Raw genomic sequence first — 13,529 nt, forward strand, 5'->3', positions numbered from 1 at the left:
GGCGAAACACGGCACTCGGTGCCTTACTGCATATGACCGAGTGAACCACATGGCTTGCTGAATCATCATAAGCGAAATTTAACGTGAATGCATGATGAGCCTTTATAAAATGCAATAAGTCATAATACTTGTTTAAACATGAGTGCGGAAATAACATGAATGAGCCAAAATGGCTATACGACTCCGAATGTGTGACCTAACATAACTAACTTGTCTAGTCTATGAAACCTCTAACATAAGTCTGAACATGAAAAACATACTCGCTGGGACAAGACCCCCAACATACCTTAGATGCATAGCTAATCATTAAATAAAGAGTTGACTAAACCTCGAATGAGATGGGGCTCACCAATAAGCTTATATGAATGCTGTCCTACTGAGCAGATGTGTCGTCCTGTAAATCAGTACCTGCATCGTGAAATGCAGGCCCCCGGGCAAATAAAAGGGAACGTCAGCACATTGAATGTACTGGTATGTAAAGCAACTGAAGAAATAACATGGGACATGAAAATAACATAACAGAGACTGAGTTGAAACATGATCATGAACATGAGTACATATACATATATAACATATGTAAAGTATCGTGAGTAGGGAGAGCAGTAAATATAACCGACAACATGGTCTGGTACTTGCGTCCTACCAGCAGAACACTCATACCTTGCCAGGGACATGAGATTTAATAATATTATGAAAGGATCCAATCATTATGAGAGATCGTCCTAAGCATGGGTGGAGCAATCCTCATCCTACGGTGGCTACGTAGTTTCAGGCTGTTTGAAGCCTTCTCGGTAATTAATGCAACTCCCAAAAACATGAACACGTAAAATAAGTGGCACGTGCTGCCCATGGTTTTCATGAATATAACTTGCTTGTACATGGATATCATGAAATAACTTGTAAACATGGTTTCATGAAATAACTTGTATTTAGCATTTATGTATCTTGTATCATAGCATGAAAGTAATTATATAATATAGTTGCATGAAAACTTGTAGACATGTAAGATATTTATGAAATAATCATTTTAGCTAAAACATGCATGCAAGAACCCATGGAATACAAGATATGGGTTTTCATGGATTACGGACTGATTCTCAATAATCATATGGAGTTATTAAGAACACAATGATAGAATAATAGCAATTCATACATAATATAATCATGGACATGGGCCTAGGATTATCATGAGCATGATATAGAAATCCTAGTTTTAGTAGAGAATCATAATTTATGGATTTTGAGGCGTGGGGAAGAACAATGATGTTCCCACACGTAGATAGTAACTCTACATACCTGGTAATGCTCCAAACTTGAATTAAATATTTTAACTTTGAAGAAGATTTCCAAAATCATGAATTCTTGAACCTAGAGATGGGTTTTCTTGAAAACCCTAGTTTAGGAACAATGATTTCTTGCTTAGATTATTAGAGTATATGTTAGAATTGAGTTGGAAGGGTTTGGATTGACTTACCTTGATGTTTTGGATTGTTGCTAGGGCTTGGAATTGTGAATAATGAAATAAAAGAACTCAAGGCTTGAATTTATACAAAAGTGAGGTGGAAGTTATATGGACATATTATACGGTCCGTATAATATGACCATATTTTATCATGGTTGAAAACAGAACGTCGATTTGAAGCTTCATGAAGTACGGACGAGTTATACGATCTGTATAAAATTATATGGGCCGTATAATCAGTTCGTATAACATGACCAGTGAACGGACTGCTCTGTAATCTTTCAGTAAAATGGTCATAACTTTTTGTACAGATGTCCCCTTGACCCCCCATAATATACCCTTGGAAAGGTATTTCAAAGGGCTACAACTTTCAAGAAGGAAGTTTTCACAAGTTCCTAACGCAAGTACCCGAAAACAGGCCATAAGTACAGACTGTCCTAGACGTAGACGAATTTAGAAGGTCTTAAGAACTTCACTTTTTTTTGTTTGACTTCAAAACGATTGTTTATGACCCGAGTTCATCCCAAATAGATTCGTATAGCTAAAATATCACCTTTATACTAGATTCATACATTCATACCTAATTCTGATTTACATAATATTACACATATACTCATATCGTGGAGAATTATGACTTCCGCTACTTAGAAAACGTCTCAATTATTATGTACTAAACACCTTACACATGTAAACATATTCAAAAGAAAGCACAAGCAATCCCCTTCGTAAATCAATTACACAAAAAAGACATTTAAATCAAGATAGAGTAGTCAAAGTTCTAACGTTTAAACAATTAATTTTCTAATAATACTAGTTTATATATTTGTTAGTATTATAATACTAAGATATATGAATTGTATATGTGATTATGTACTTCGATATGGTATTCGGTATTTCGGTATTTTCTTTATGAATACCGAATACCGTACCGAATACCACACTTTTTAAAAATGCATACCAAATACCGTACCAAATACCACAATACCGAAACTGTGGTATAAAAAATTTCGGTTTCGGTAAGGTAATCAGTATCTACCATACCATGCTCACCTCTACTGTCCGCCGAGGTTCGAACCTGGCCAACAACATTTCTTTATTACATATTTTCCCTAGCTTCTTCTCCTTGTATTTGAGTGTATTTCACCATATGTATTTGACTCATATTTGTATCTATATGTATTTGGCCTGAGTGTATTTTGTCATATGTATTTGGCCTGAGTGTCTTGTATCTGAATGTATTTGTCCTTATATACAAGACAAGAAGCTCAAATACATATGAGATGAGTGCATTTGGCCCGAGTGTCTTATACCTGAATGTATATGAAGCCAAATACATTCAGATATAAGGCAAGAAGCTCAAATACATATGGGATACAAGACATATGAGCCAAATACATATGACGTACATTCAAATAAAGTTCAAATACACATGACATCAGATACATGTGACATCAAATACATATGAGATACAATATGAGCTAAATACATATGACGAAAATACACTCAAAATACAAAAGAAAAAGCTAGGAAATATGTAAGAAAGTAATGTTGTTGGTTGAGTTCGAACCTGGGCCAGCAAGGGGAGTGTCTCGCCCAAATACACGCGAATACACAAAATACACAACTTTTGCTTAAAAGTAAGCTACGAATTGTAATTTGAAAAATGATAGCTACTAATGATAAGATCCTCATCGAAGGTAGTTATATCTATAAGTTTGCCTATTAATTAAGAGAGTGAGATATATACCAACATAAGATTTTGGAATTTGATTCTTACGTTGAACAATTTTTCCAACTGGCAAAGCTCCCCAGAGCTATATATCAGGGACGGAGATAGAAGCTAAGACATGAATTCAGTTGAATTCACTCAAGTAATATATTTATATTAAAATTTATTTTATATATAAAGTTGTGATTTTAAAGTTCAAAATCCATCAGTTGAAATTCTAGTTCTACCTCTAATCATCATAGGGCATAATAGTACAATCACTATATCATTATCTTTCTCTCTCTCCGAGTAAATGGTCAAATTAGCTATGGCTTTTAAGAAACACGGTGAACTATTTTTTGTCGAACAAATTCTTCAAACTATGAACGTGTTCGCCCAAAGAAGATAATATCACTAGTGGACTGAACTGTTATAAAGATATTATAATAATCTTAATATTTTTGCTAGCCGGCTAAAAGACCTTTCACCTGTCTAGCCGTAATAGTTTGTAGTTGTTGTCGGTGTGTATTCAGTATATAATCAGTGTACATACTGATTATACATTGATTTTAAGAGTACTATACACTATATATACTAACTGAAATTTGAAAAAAAAAAAAAAAAAAAAAAGGTAATTTTTTTTTTTCGTTACGTCTTTGTTAAGCTGTTGTGTAACGTAATAACCCAGCAAAAAAAGACATGCATAAATAGGAACTAACAGATGTCTCTTCTCACAAAAGAAGCTTAAATATTCTACTTTATAGCAGTAAAGCTTTAGCACTTTATTAATTGAAAAGACTTTAACATGACATTAGAACATGCTTAATACTAAACCTTTAGTCTATTTCAAGAGAACACTATTCTCTTTTTCATTTTCTACACATAAAAAAGGGAGCATCTGATTCAAAGTAAGGAAGCACATTTTGTCCACTTGAAAAAGAAAAGAATCAATCTGGTAGAAAGAAAAAAAAAAGGCAAAAATCAAAAAATAAAAGTGAAAATCCAATATAGACTTCAGAATTAGAAAACCACCATGGTGATTATAAGAACACTTACATGAACAAAATCAAATGGCATTAATTTGTTTGTAGACAAATCAACCTTATCCAATCGGATTATGACTGTAATATCCTTTAAGATTTACGAGTCAACCAACTTCAAATGTACTTTACATGAACCTAGAGAATTTATACCCGAGTATTCCACCAGACACCTGACACGTTCATTTATGTTTCAACGAGCAACCAACAACTATGAACGTCTCAACTCCAGTTGAAATCAACTATATGAATCCTCACTGTTCAGGTCGCTTCATTTAAGGCACATCTCAGTTCAAAGGGCAATCATGGAAAGTTCACGCAAGCTTTCCTCGTCCGCCTCTGTGAACTGAGAGTGTCTTGCATGAACAAGCCTCTCACACACGAGCCGGACCGCCCTCTCCCACCGCGTATTTCCACCACCACCACCAACGCCGCCACTACCGGGCCCAACGGGCTCAGTGTTAAAAGTTATTTGGCCCATTTGAAAGGAAAAAAACCTCAAAGAGTATAACAAATTTGAAAAAACTTGACGAATTGGCCTGACACTGAAAGCAGCTAGCTTCAAGACAAATGGGTATAATAAACTAACAAGAAATGGAGTACTTAAACTATGAGAAGAAGAAGTGGCTAAAATATTAATTTTCCCAATAAGAAGAAGATGTAAACCCATGAATTAATTTTGACGAGTGATGAGTTTTATTTTCTTTATTGCAAGTGGAAAACAAGAAATGGAGTTTCTTTGGAGAATAGTTTTGAGATATATAGATGAGAATATTGATGAAGGAGTAGTGAAAAAAAAAATCAGAATCTTCATGTCAACATCGTTATATATATATATATATATATATATATATATAGTTGCTGATAGAAGAAGGCTCTATATTAAAAAGAAATAATATAGTATATTATGTTATAGTAACTTCTTTATATAATCGAGAAATTCTTGAGAATCAGTGACGAGGTTCGAAGTCTGTGAGTAGTAGGTCCGTCATTGTACCTTTGTCCACTTAAATAATATTAGACTGTTGTACGCAACAGGGTTCAAATCTGTGAAATGCGCTTACTCTTACGGGTCATTTGGTTAATTTGCAGGATAAGGAATATATAACAACACTCGGATAGAATGCGGACTAATTAATTTATCCCGCATTTGATTGAGCTTTCGATTCCGGGATTAGTTTTACCACAGTTGTATTTTTATATCATCTGGCCTCAATGTAGGATAACAATAATCCGGGATAAAACACCAAAATGACAAAGGTGCCCTTCTAAAAGCTCTTCCCTTCCAAATATCTTTTAATTCAATGTTAAAATTGGAAAAAATATATTTACACAACTTCTCTAGTGTAAACTCAGACGCATATTTTATATCATACCCCAGTATATATTCCAATTTCAGTCCGATAAATTAAATATCCATCGATTGAAATATATCTACTAAATTATCCTGTATTATAATCCCGATATAAATTATTTTCACAAACCAAATACGTACTTTACACCTCATATTTAAAAGTTGATTGATACGCCTCATAGTTCGGTACTTCTGTTTCCAATTTGTACCAAACTAAAGAATGAAATTCATTAATTCTCTTGTCGTAATAATTTGCAAAGAAGTACAAAAGGAATAGCATTCATTCTAAATAAGACATGTATATTTATGACGAACTATGATTTTTATTTAGCTAAATTCTCAAATTATACTAAAAGACGTCAATGGCCTAATTTGACGATGCATGCAATGCTGTGTTCGAAGCTGTAGTTATTTCATAAGAAATTTAGAAAGATCTTAGTTTAGAGAAAAGAAAAAGGAGAAATACTAAAATCTAGAGAATAGAAGTAACAACTATTTTTCTATTTACAATATACAATATATATAATATAAATAATCTTTGCACCATAAAATCAGTTAACTAATAAGTTAACATTACATGTAGTCTACAATAAACTAATTGGAATCAATAACTTAGAAAATTCAAAAAAAAAAAAAAAAAAAGTACTAGTGGGATGTCTCTTCGGTTTTTTGTCGAATGTTCCAGTTCCACCAGTGCTATTCTAAAATTTTAACACGTGTCTTATTAACAAATCAATGGTTTTGATTTACTATGTATTGACTGAAACATCTAAATCATGGTTAATAGTTTTCTCACGCATATCTCTCCCTCTGTTTTACTGTCAGATTTTATCTGCTTTGGTCTGGTCAGCCGAAATATCTCACTTCTTCACGTTCTCCATAAACAAGGTGTGCTTCACCATGCCTAGTTCATCTGTGGATCTAGCTCCTTTAAAGTAAAAAATTGTCCTATCAATCACTGCACACATACAAATCAAAAAAAAAAAAAGTTTGTTGAACGAGTTCTTCTTCCAAACCATAACTTCACTTGTCTAGTGTGAAATCTAAATATGACAACTTATTAATCTATTGACTTGAAAGCAATCATACTGATTGATGCTCTTTGACTTTGTCATGGATTCCTATTGATAGTGTTGAGGACCCTCAATTTCATTTCTCTCACGATCGATTGTTCATTTCGTGGAAGCAAACCCAGCATTTATTCCATTAAGAATTTGAAATTTCCATTTTGATTTGCCCCTTCTAGTTTGACTTGGTGTTGGAATTCTCTATGAGCCTGTTTGGAAAGCCACCTGGTAATTGGAATTGGTGTAATTATTAGGGTAGTAATTACAAGGAACTATTTATTTATCATAATGTAATTACAGTGTAATTATAACCGAGTTATTTAGTTGCACATGTGCAATTACACAGTTAATTTAATTTGAAAATAAAATTTAATTATAAAAATTTAAAATTAGTATTTAAATAATATATGCATATATAAATAATATTAAATTAGTTATTTAATAATAAATTGTTTCTTGAAAATATGTTAATTAATAAACATATATTTGTAACTAATATTGTATAAAATTATTGATATATAATTTTAAATTAATAATATTTTAATTTTAATTGATTATAAAACTTAAAAGCATACCTTTTTTGTGAGAACGTCATGGGATTGGATGTTTGACAAAAAAATAATATTTATAAGTATAATGCCATAACATTATTCAAATGATTGATAGTAATTCTATCAATTGTAAGTGAAAAATAAACAACATGCAATGTGAAATAACAAGTCAATAGTACTAAAGCAAATATTTTTAAAATCGAAAGTATAATCTAAATTCAAATTCCAAAAGAAAAAAATTGAACATAATACTCTTATGTCAAATTCCAACGTTACATAAGTAAGTTTCAACGTAACATAAGTAAATACTCCTATAATTCAAAAGAAATGGAAGATATAATAGCCTGTTTGGCCAAACTTATTTTTCCCCCAAAAGTACTTATTTTTTCAATAAGTGCTTATTTGAAAAAAAGTGAGGTGTTTGGCCAAGCTTTTGAGAGAAAATAAGTGTTTCTGGGAAGTAGCAGAAGCAGTTTTTCAGAAGCTAAAAAAAACAACTTTTGCCAAAAAGCACTTTTTTGAAAAGTACTTTTGAGAAAAATACAAATAGAAGCACTTTTTAAAAGCTTGGTCAAACACTAATTGCTGCTCAAAAGTACTTTTTTAATTAATTGGCCAAACACCAACTGTTTTTCGCTAAAAGTGCTTTTTTGAAAAGTACTTTTTAAAATAAGCTGATTTTAGAAGCTTGGCCAAACAGGCTATAAGTCTATAACCTCATTGACAACGAAATTCTACTTTAATAACGTCACTCATTATATGTTAAGTTTGTTAATGACTCATTCTTTCTAATATTAAGAGATGTAGTTTAAAAAAATAGATTAATACGATTATGTTAAATGAATAAAATAAAAAACTAAAAAAAATACGAGCAATTACATGGAACCACAAGAAGTAAAGGTTGGGGATGAGAAGAAAGGAAATGAAATATAAATACTATAAAAAGAAAAATATATTTTAAAAAATAAAATAAAAGAGAAATTAAATAATAGAAATAAAAAAGAAATTAAAAAGAAATAAACTAAAAAATAACCTTGTAATTACAGGGTGTAATTACACCCAATTCTCAGCCCTTGAGAATTGGAGAGTGTAATTACACCGTCTCAATTACATCCAATTCTCACCTGACTGTGTAATTACCTGATCAAACAAACAGGCCAAACTGTGTAATTACACCTAGTTACACCCAATTCCGATTACCCGGGTGGCTTTCCAAATAGGCCATATGTGAATTGTTTTTCTACAGATTCTCTGTGTAATTCCATGATTACGTAATTTTTTCGGTATGATCAATTATTAAGAAACAAACAGTAGCTTGCTAAAGGCCATATTCCGGCAAATTTCGGGCTTTCAACAGTCGGAAGTAGCAGTTGGGCTTAAATTGTTGGATAGAAAACTAATAAAGATTACTCTGTAACTATGGTTAAAATACTGTGGTTGGTAAAATAAATCAGGACCATTGATTTATTAATGAGACACGTGACAAAGTTTTAGAATAGCACCGGAGAAACTGAAGATGATTGGCACTGGAGGGGAGACGAATCCGTTAAGTACCTCCTTTGGAACCCAAGTAATTAAGATTTGCGCCGAAGTATCTTATTTTTTCCCCTCAAAATGGTGGTCTTTAACTTTTGCCCTTCAGGCAGAATTTCGCTGTAAATTCTGTCTTTGCATGATTGCAAGGTAGAATTTGCATGGGCAGAATTTTAAACCCACAATCTCTGGGTATTAGACGAAGGACAAAACTTAAAGACCACCAATTTAAAGGGCAAAAATAAAAGACCACCCCAAATGAAGGGCAATCCGTGCAAAAAAAAAAAAGTAACGAAAATGTGCAGTTAACAAATGAAATATCACAAAATGGACATAATTTTCGGTAAGAACTTATTTGCATCTTGTTTTCACTAAATAGATCGTACTAATTTATCATGGTTAATTCATAAATTAAGTTGAAAATATGTATTAATTAGTTATGATTTATTGATAAACGTTTTTGTGAAAAACATGCTTCATGTATTTATTGAATTGATATAAACACGAGGTACGAATAAATTTTTTCCATTATTCCCTGATTTTACATTCTATGCAGAAATCAATTTTAGAACTCAAATAATTGGAATATCATTTGACACTTGACAGGCCTTTGGATCTCATCATGTGAAATGGAGACAAAGTTATGGGGCCTAGACGAAATGTCCACGAAATTTCCTTTTTAAACTTCAATAGGAATTTTGCTTCGGATTTTTGTGAAACTTGTGATAACAGAGTGATGGCAACACGTGGATTGTATCTGACAAAATGTGCACAAATATGTGATGGCAATATCATACACCAAATTTAGGTGAAAACAATAATATCATACACTAAACTTAGTATTGTTCCGCGGTGAATTCAGAATTTTCATTAATTAAGAAAATTTAAAATATAAAAAAAACATAACTAAGTCAAAGACACACCCAATATAATTTTTCAATAAAAGACGTTCAGAAGAAGCCCTTAAGAGAAGAATGTTAATAATATTTTCCATAAGAAAGCTATTTTCCAGAGCATATTCTTAGGATTTAAATTAAATACACTAATATTGTAATAAATTTAACGCTATTATAGATTATCGTAAATAAACTGATTGTGTAAATATATTTAATGGCATGCCCGCTTGAAATATTCAGTGTGTTGTCAATATATAATAATGCGCTAAAAGTAGGCCAATTTTATTTATTTATTTAAGGAAATGGTAGTTCACCCAAAGCAAGAGATATAAGAAAGTGTGAAACTTGCAAGTATCATTAACTAACTAAAAACATAAGACGTTGAGCACGTTGAGCACAAGAAAGGGATTAAATTTGGAAAAGTTTCCATTATAAGTTGCTCAAAATAGTTTAATTGTCTCTTTTTTTAGGTAAAAAAAACTCCTCTTTAAGTTTGTTGAACCAAAAAGGAAGAAATTTACTTTATGATTTGGATGTTTTTGTAGTCCTCTATGATCTTATGGCCACACAAATCTATGTAAAGTAATAATGTAATTAAGAAGCAAAGGGATATACATAACTTAGAAGGCTTTATTTAATTTACTAGTCTTGTTCGTTTCCTTCTTATTTTATTTCTTTTCCTTTTCCTTAATATATATATTACTAATAAAGACTGCATTATTTTCAGAATTGCCAAAAGGGAAGATGATTTTTAATAAGCCAAGGACTGATAATGACATTTTAAAATATAAAGTTTCTTGGTGGAATTGCCGTAAGAGCATATCACTAATTCAATAGTTTTTCTCACCCCCGCCCCCCCCCCCCCCCCCCCAAAAAAAAAAAAAAAACAAACACATCGCCAAACCAAACTTTACCCAATTAAAAAAAAAAAAAAAAAAAACAGAGAAGGAATAAGAATATAAGATGTAACCAACCAAAAACCGTAGAACTTAGAAGAGAGGCGACAAAAAAGAGTCATTTTCTTCTTCCACGCTCTAAACCAAAATAATTAATAAAAGATTATCCAAAAATATGACACAAAGTGCATGAGTTTAATTTCTATATATTGTGTGTATAAGCAAAAGGTTATTAAATTTTCTAAAAGTAACTATACGTAATTGAGCATAAAAAGAAGTCATAATTTCAGTGCTTGATCCATTAACTTATTATGTGGTTATTGGGAGATTCCGCTATTTAAATTTTTACTCCGTTTTAAAAGGTTTAGCAAAAAAATTGTAGAATTTAGAGCTTGTGGTGGGTTCGAACTTGACCGCAAAGTCCTAATGGATCGCCAAAAGTTTATGAGTGGGCAAAGACTTATTTTGTCACAAAAGTCATGATGATTCGCCAAGATTTTTAATATAAAATGTGTCCCGACTCTGAAACCATTCACAAGTCACGACGAATCACCAAAAAAATCCGATAGCTGAAAACGAAAAGAAAAAAAAGGATGAAAACAAAAATGTGTCTTGCTACAAATCCTGGCTTGTCATCAGAACTTTAGTACATATTATGGGTGGACAAACCTGGGTCGGGCCCTATCTCCTGGGCCAACAAACCTGGGCAAACCCTATATTAATAGGGCTTCTTACGAAAATGTACTTTAGGCCAAACTTAATGTCACGCTCCGAACTATGTCCTAGACGTAACACGACACTCGGTGTCTGGCTGCATGTGACCAAGTGAACCACATGGCTTGCTCAGTTAACATGGGACATAAACTGATGCAGAATATAAGTTAAACATGCATGACTTATGAAAACATGGAGTTCAATAATCATAAGTCTGAAAATATTATTGTATCATGAATGCGGAACTATAATAATGTAGCCAACGAGGCTAACCCAACTGAACATCTGACATAACATAACTGACTAGTCTATGAAACCTCTGACATGAGTCTGACTGCTAAACTTTTTACTGGGACAAGGTCCCCGGCATACCTTGACCGCATAACTAACATGAAAATAAAATAACGATAACACCCCGAATAGAATGGGGCTCACCAATAGCTGATACGTGAGTAGTCCTAACGAGCAGATTCGTCGTCCTGAAAATTAATACCTGCATCATGAAATACAGGTCCCCAGTAAATAAAAGGGGACGTCAGTACATTTGAATTGTACTGGTATGTAAAGCAACTGAATGAAATAAACATGGCACATGAAATAATAAGAATTGAAACTGAAATTGTAAGCTGAACATGAACATAAGCATCATCTGACATGAATATATATAACATGAGTAAAACATTTTAAGTGGGAGAGCCTTAGTATAACCGACATGTAACCACCACGTAAGCACGTGGCATCTGATCTTTGCCCGATTAGCTAAGTCATCTCGTACCTTTCCGGGGTAAGAAAATGAACATGACATGAATAGATCCAATAACCGGCAATGGGTAACATGAACGAATCGTTCTAACTGGGCGGAGCGATCCTTATCCTACGTCGGCATACGTAGTTTCAGATATTAACATCTTCTTGGTAATTTGTGTAACTCCCAAAACATGAACATGTATATAATTGGCTTAGAAACCCGTGAATTACATAAACATAATCCGTGAGTGTAATATAACATGAATATACATATATAGTATAACTTGTATGAAAACGTGGAAGTATGTAGAATTTTCATGAAAATAAGCATAATAATTCATATCTTGCATTTAAGAAACCCTTGGAATGCAAAGCATGGGTGTTCATGGATTACGTACGGATTCCCAATAACCAAAAATGGAATATCAAGAATACAATAACGAACTAGTAGTCAAACATGGTATAGCATGATACATGTAACTTAGGGTTATCATGAATTGAAATAGAAATCCTAGGTTTATGGAACTACGTGTTTTCATGGATGAACGTGGCGTGGGGAATAATAATGATGTTTCCACACGTGGATAGAAATCCTACATACCTTAATCGCTCTAAAACTTGTATAAAAGGCCTGAACTTGAGAAGAAATCCAAAAGCGTGAATCTTGAATTCGTGTGATGGGTTTTCAAGAACAATGAATTTCTATTTAGAATTCATGTACTTATGTTAAAATTTACTTGGAATAGGCTTACCTTGGTGTATTTTAATGGTGGGAGGAGAGAACCTTCGTGATAGGGCTTGAAAGTATGAAAAATAGGATTAAAAACTGAACCCACATATTTATACTATTTGTTGAGACGGGAAAAGTACGGGCAACATGTACGACCCGTACAGTAATGTACTGCCAGTACTTTGTGGTCGTACCTGGAATGACAAATTCCAGTAACTCCTAATTCTTTCTAATGAGGTACGAGCACCATGTACAGCCCGTACTATATGGCCGTGCCTGGAATGCCAAACATCAGAAAGCTCAAATCTTCTTTGATGAGGTATGGGCTGGAAGTACGTCCCGTATCATGATGTACGATGACAAGTACGGCCCGTACATATTGTACAGCCCGTATAATTGATCTTAGACGTGAAATTGCCGTTCTGAGGCAAAGATTCCAAATCCAACACTTGCCACCTTGGTTTCTAAATCCTGAATCATGAATAAGGTTTAGTTATAAGGTACGAGGTGTTACACTTAATTACCGGTCAAATATACAAAACATATAAATTGATATATATAGATATATATATATAGAGTCAGACTCTCTATAACATCATCCACATATAACAACATCTCTCTATAACAGATAAGTTTTCTCGGACCGATTCTTTATATTATATTTTACTTCTCTACAACAGAATTTTGCCGATAATGGCAACAACCAACTTTCTAACAATATGCTCTTTGTAAAATTACCCCCATATAACAACTATCTTATTTTAATGTAATAATTAACCATCTTTATAAAACTAGAATATTTAATAAGTGTAGAGATTTTGACCAAATATT

This window comes from Lycium barbarum, chromosome 9 (genome assembly GCF_019175385.1).
Source record: "Lycium barbarum isolate Lr01 chromosome 9, ASM1917538v2, whole genome shotgun sequence".
Classification (NCBI taxonomy): Eukaryota; Viridiplantae; Streptophyta; class Magnoliopsida; order Solanales; family Solanaceae; genus Lycium; species Lycium barbarum.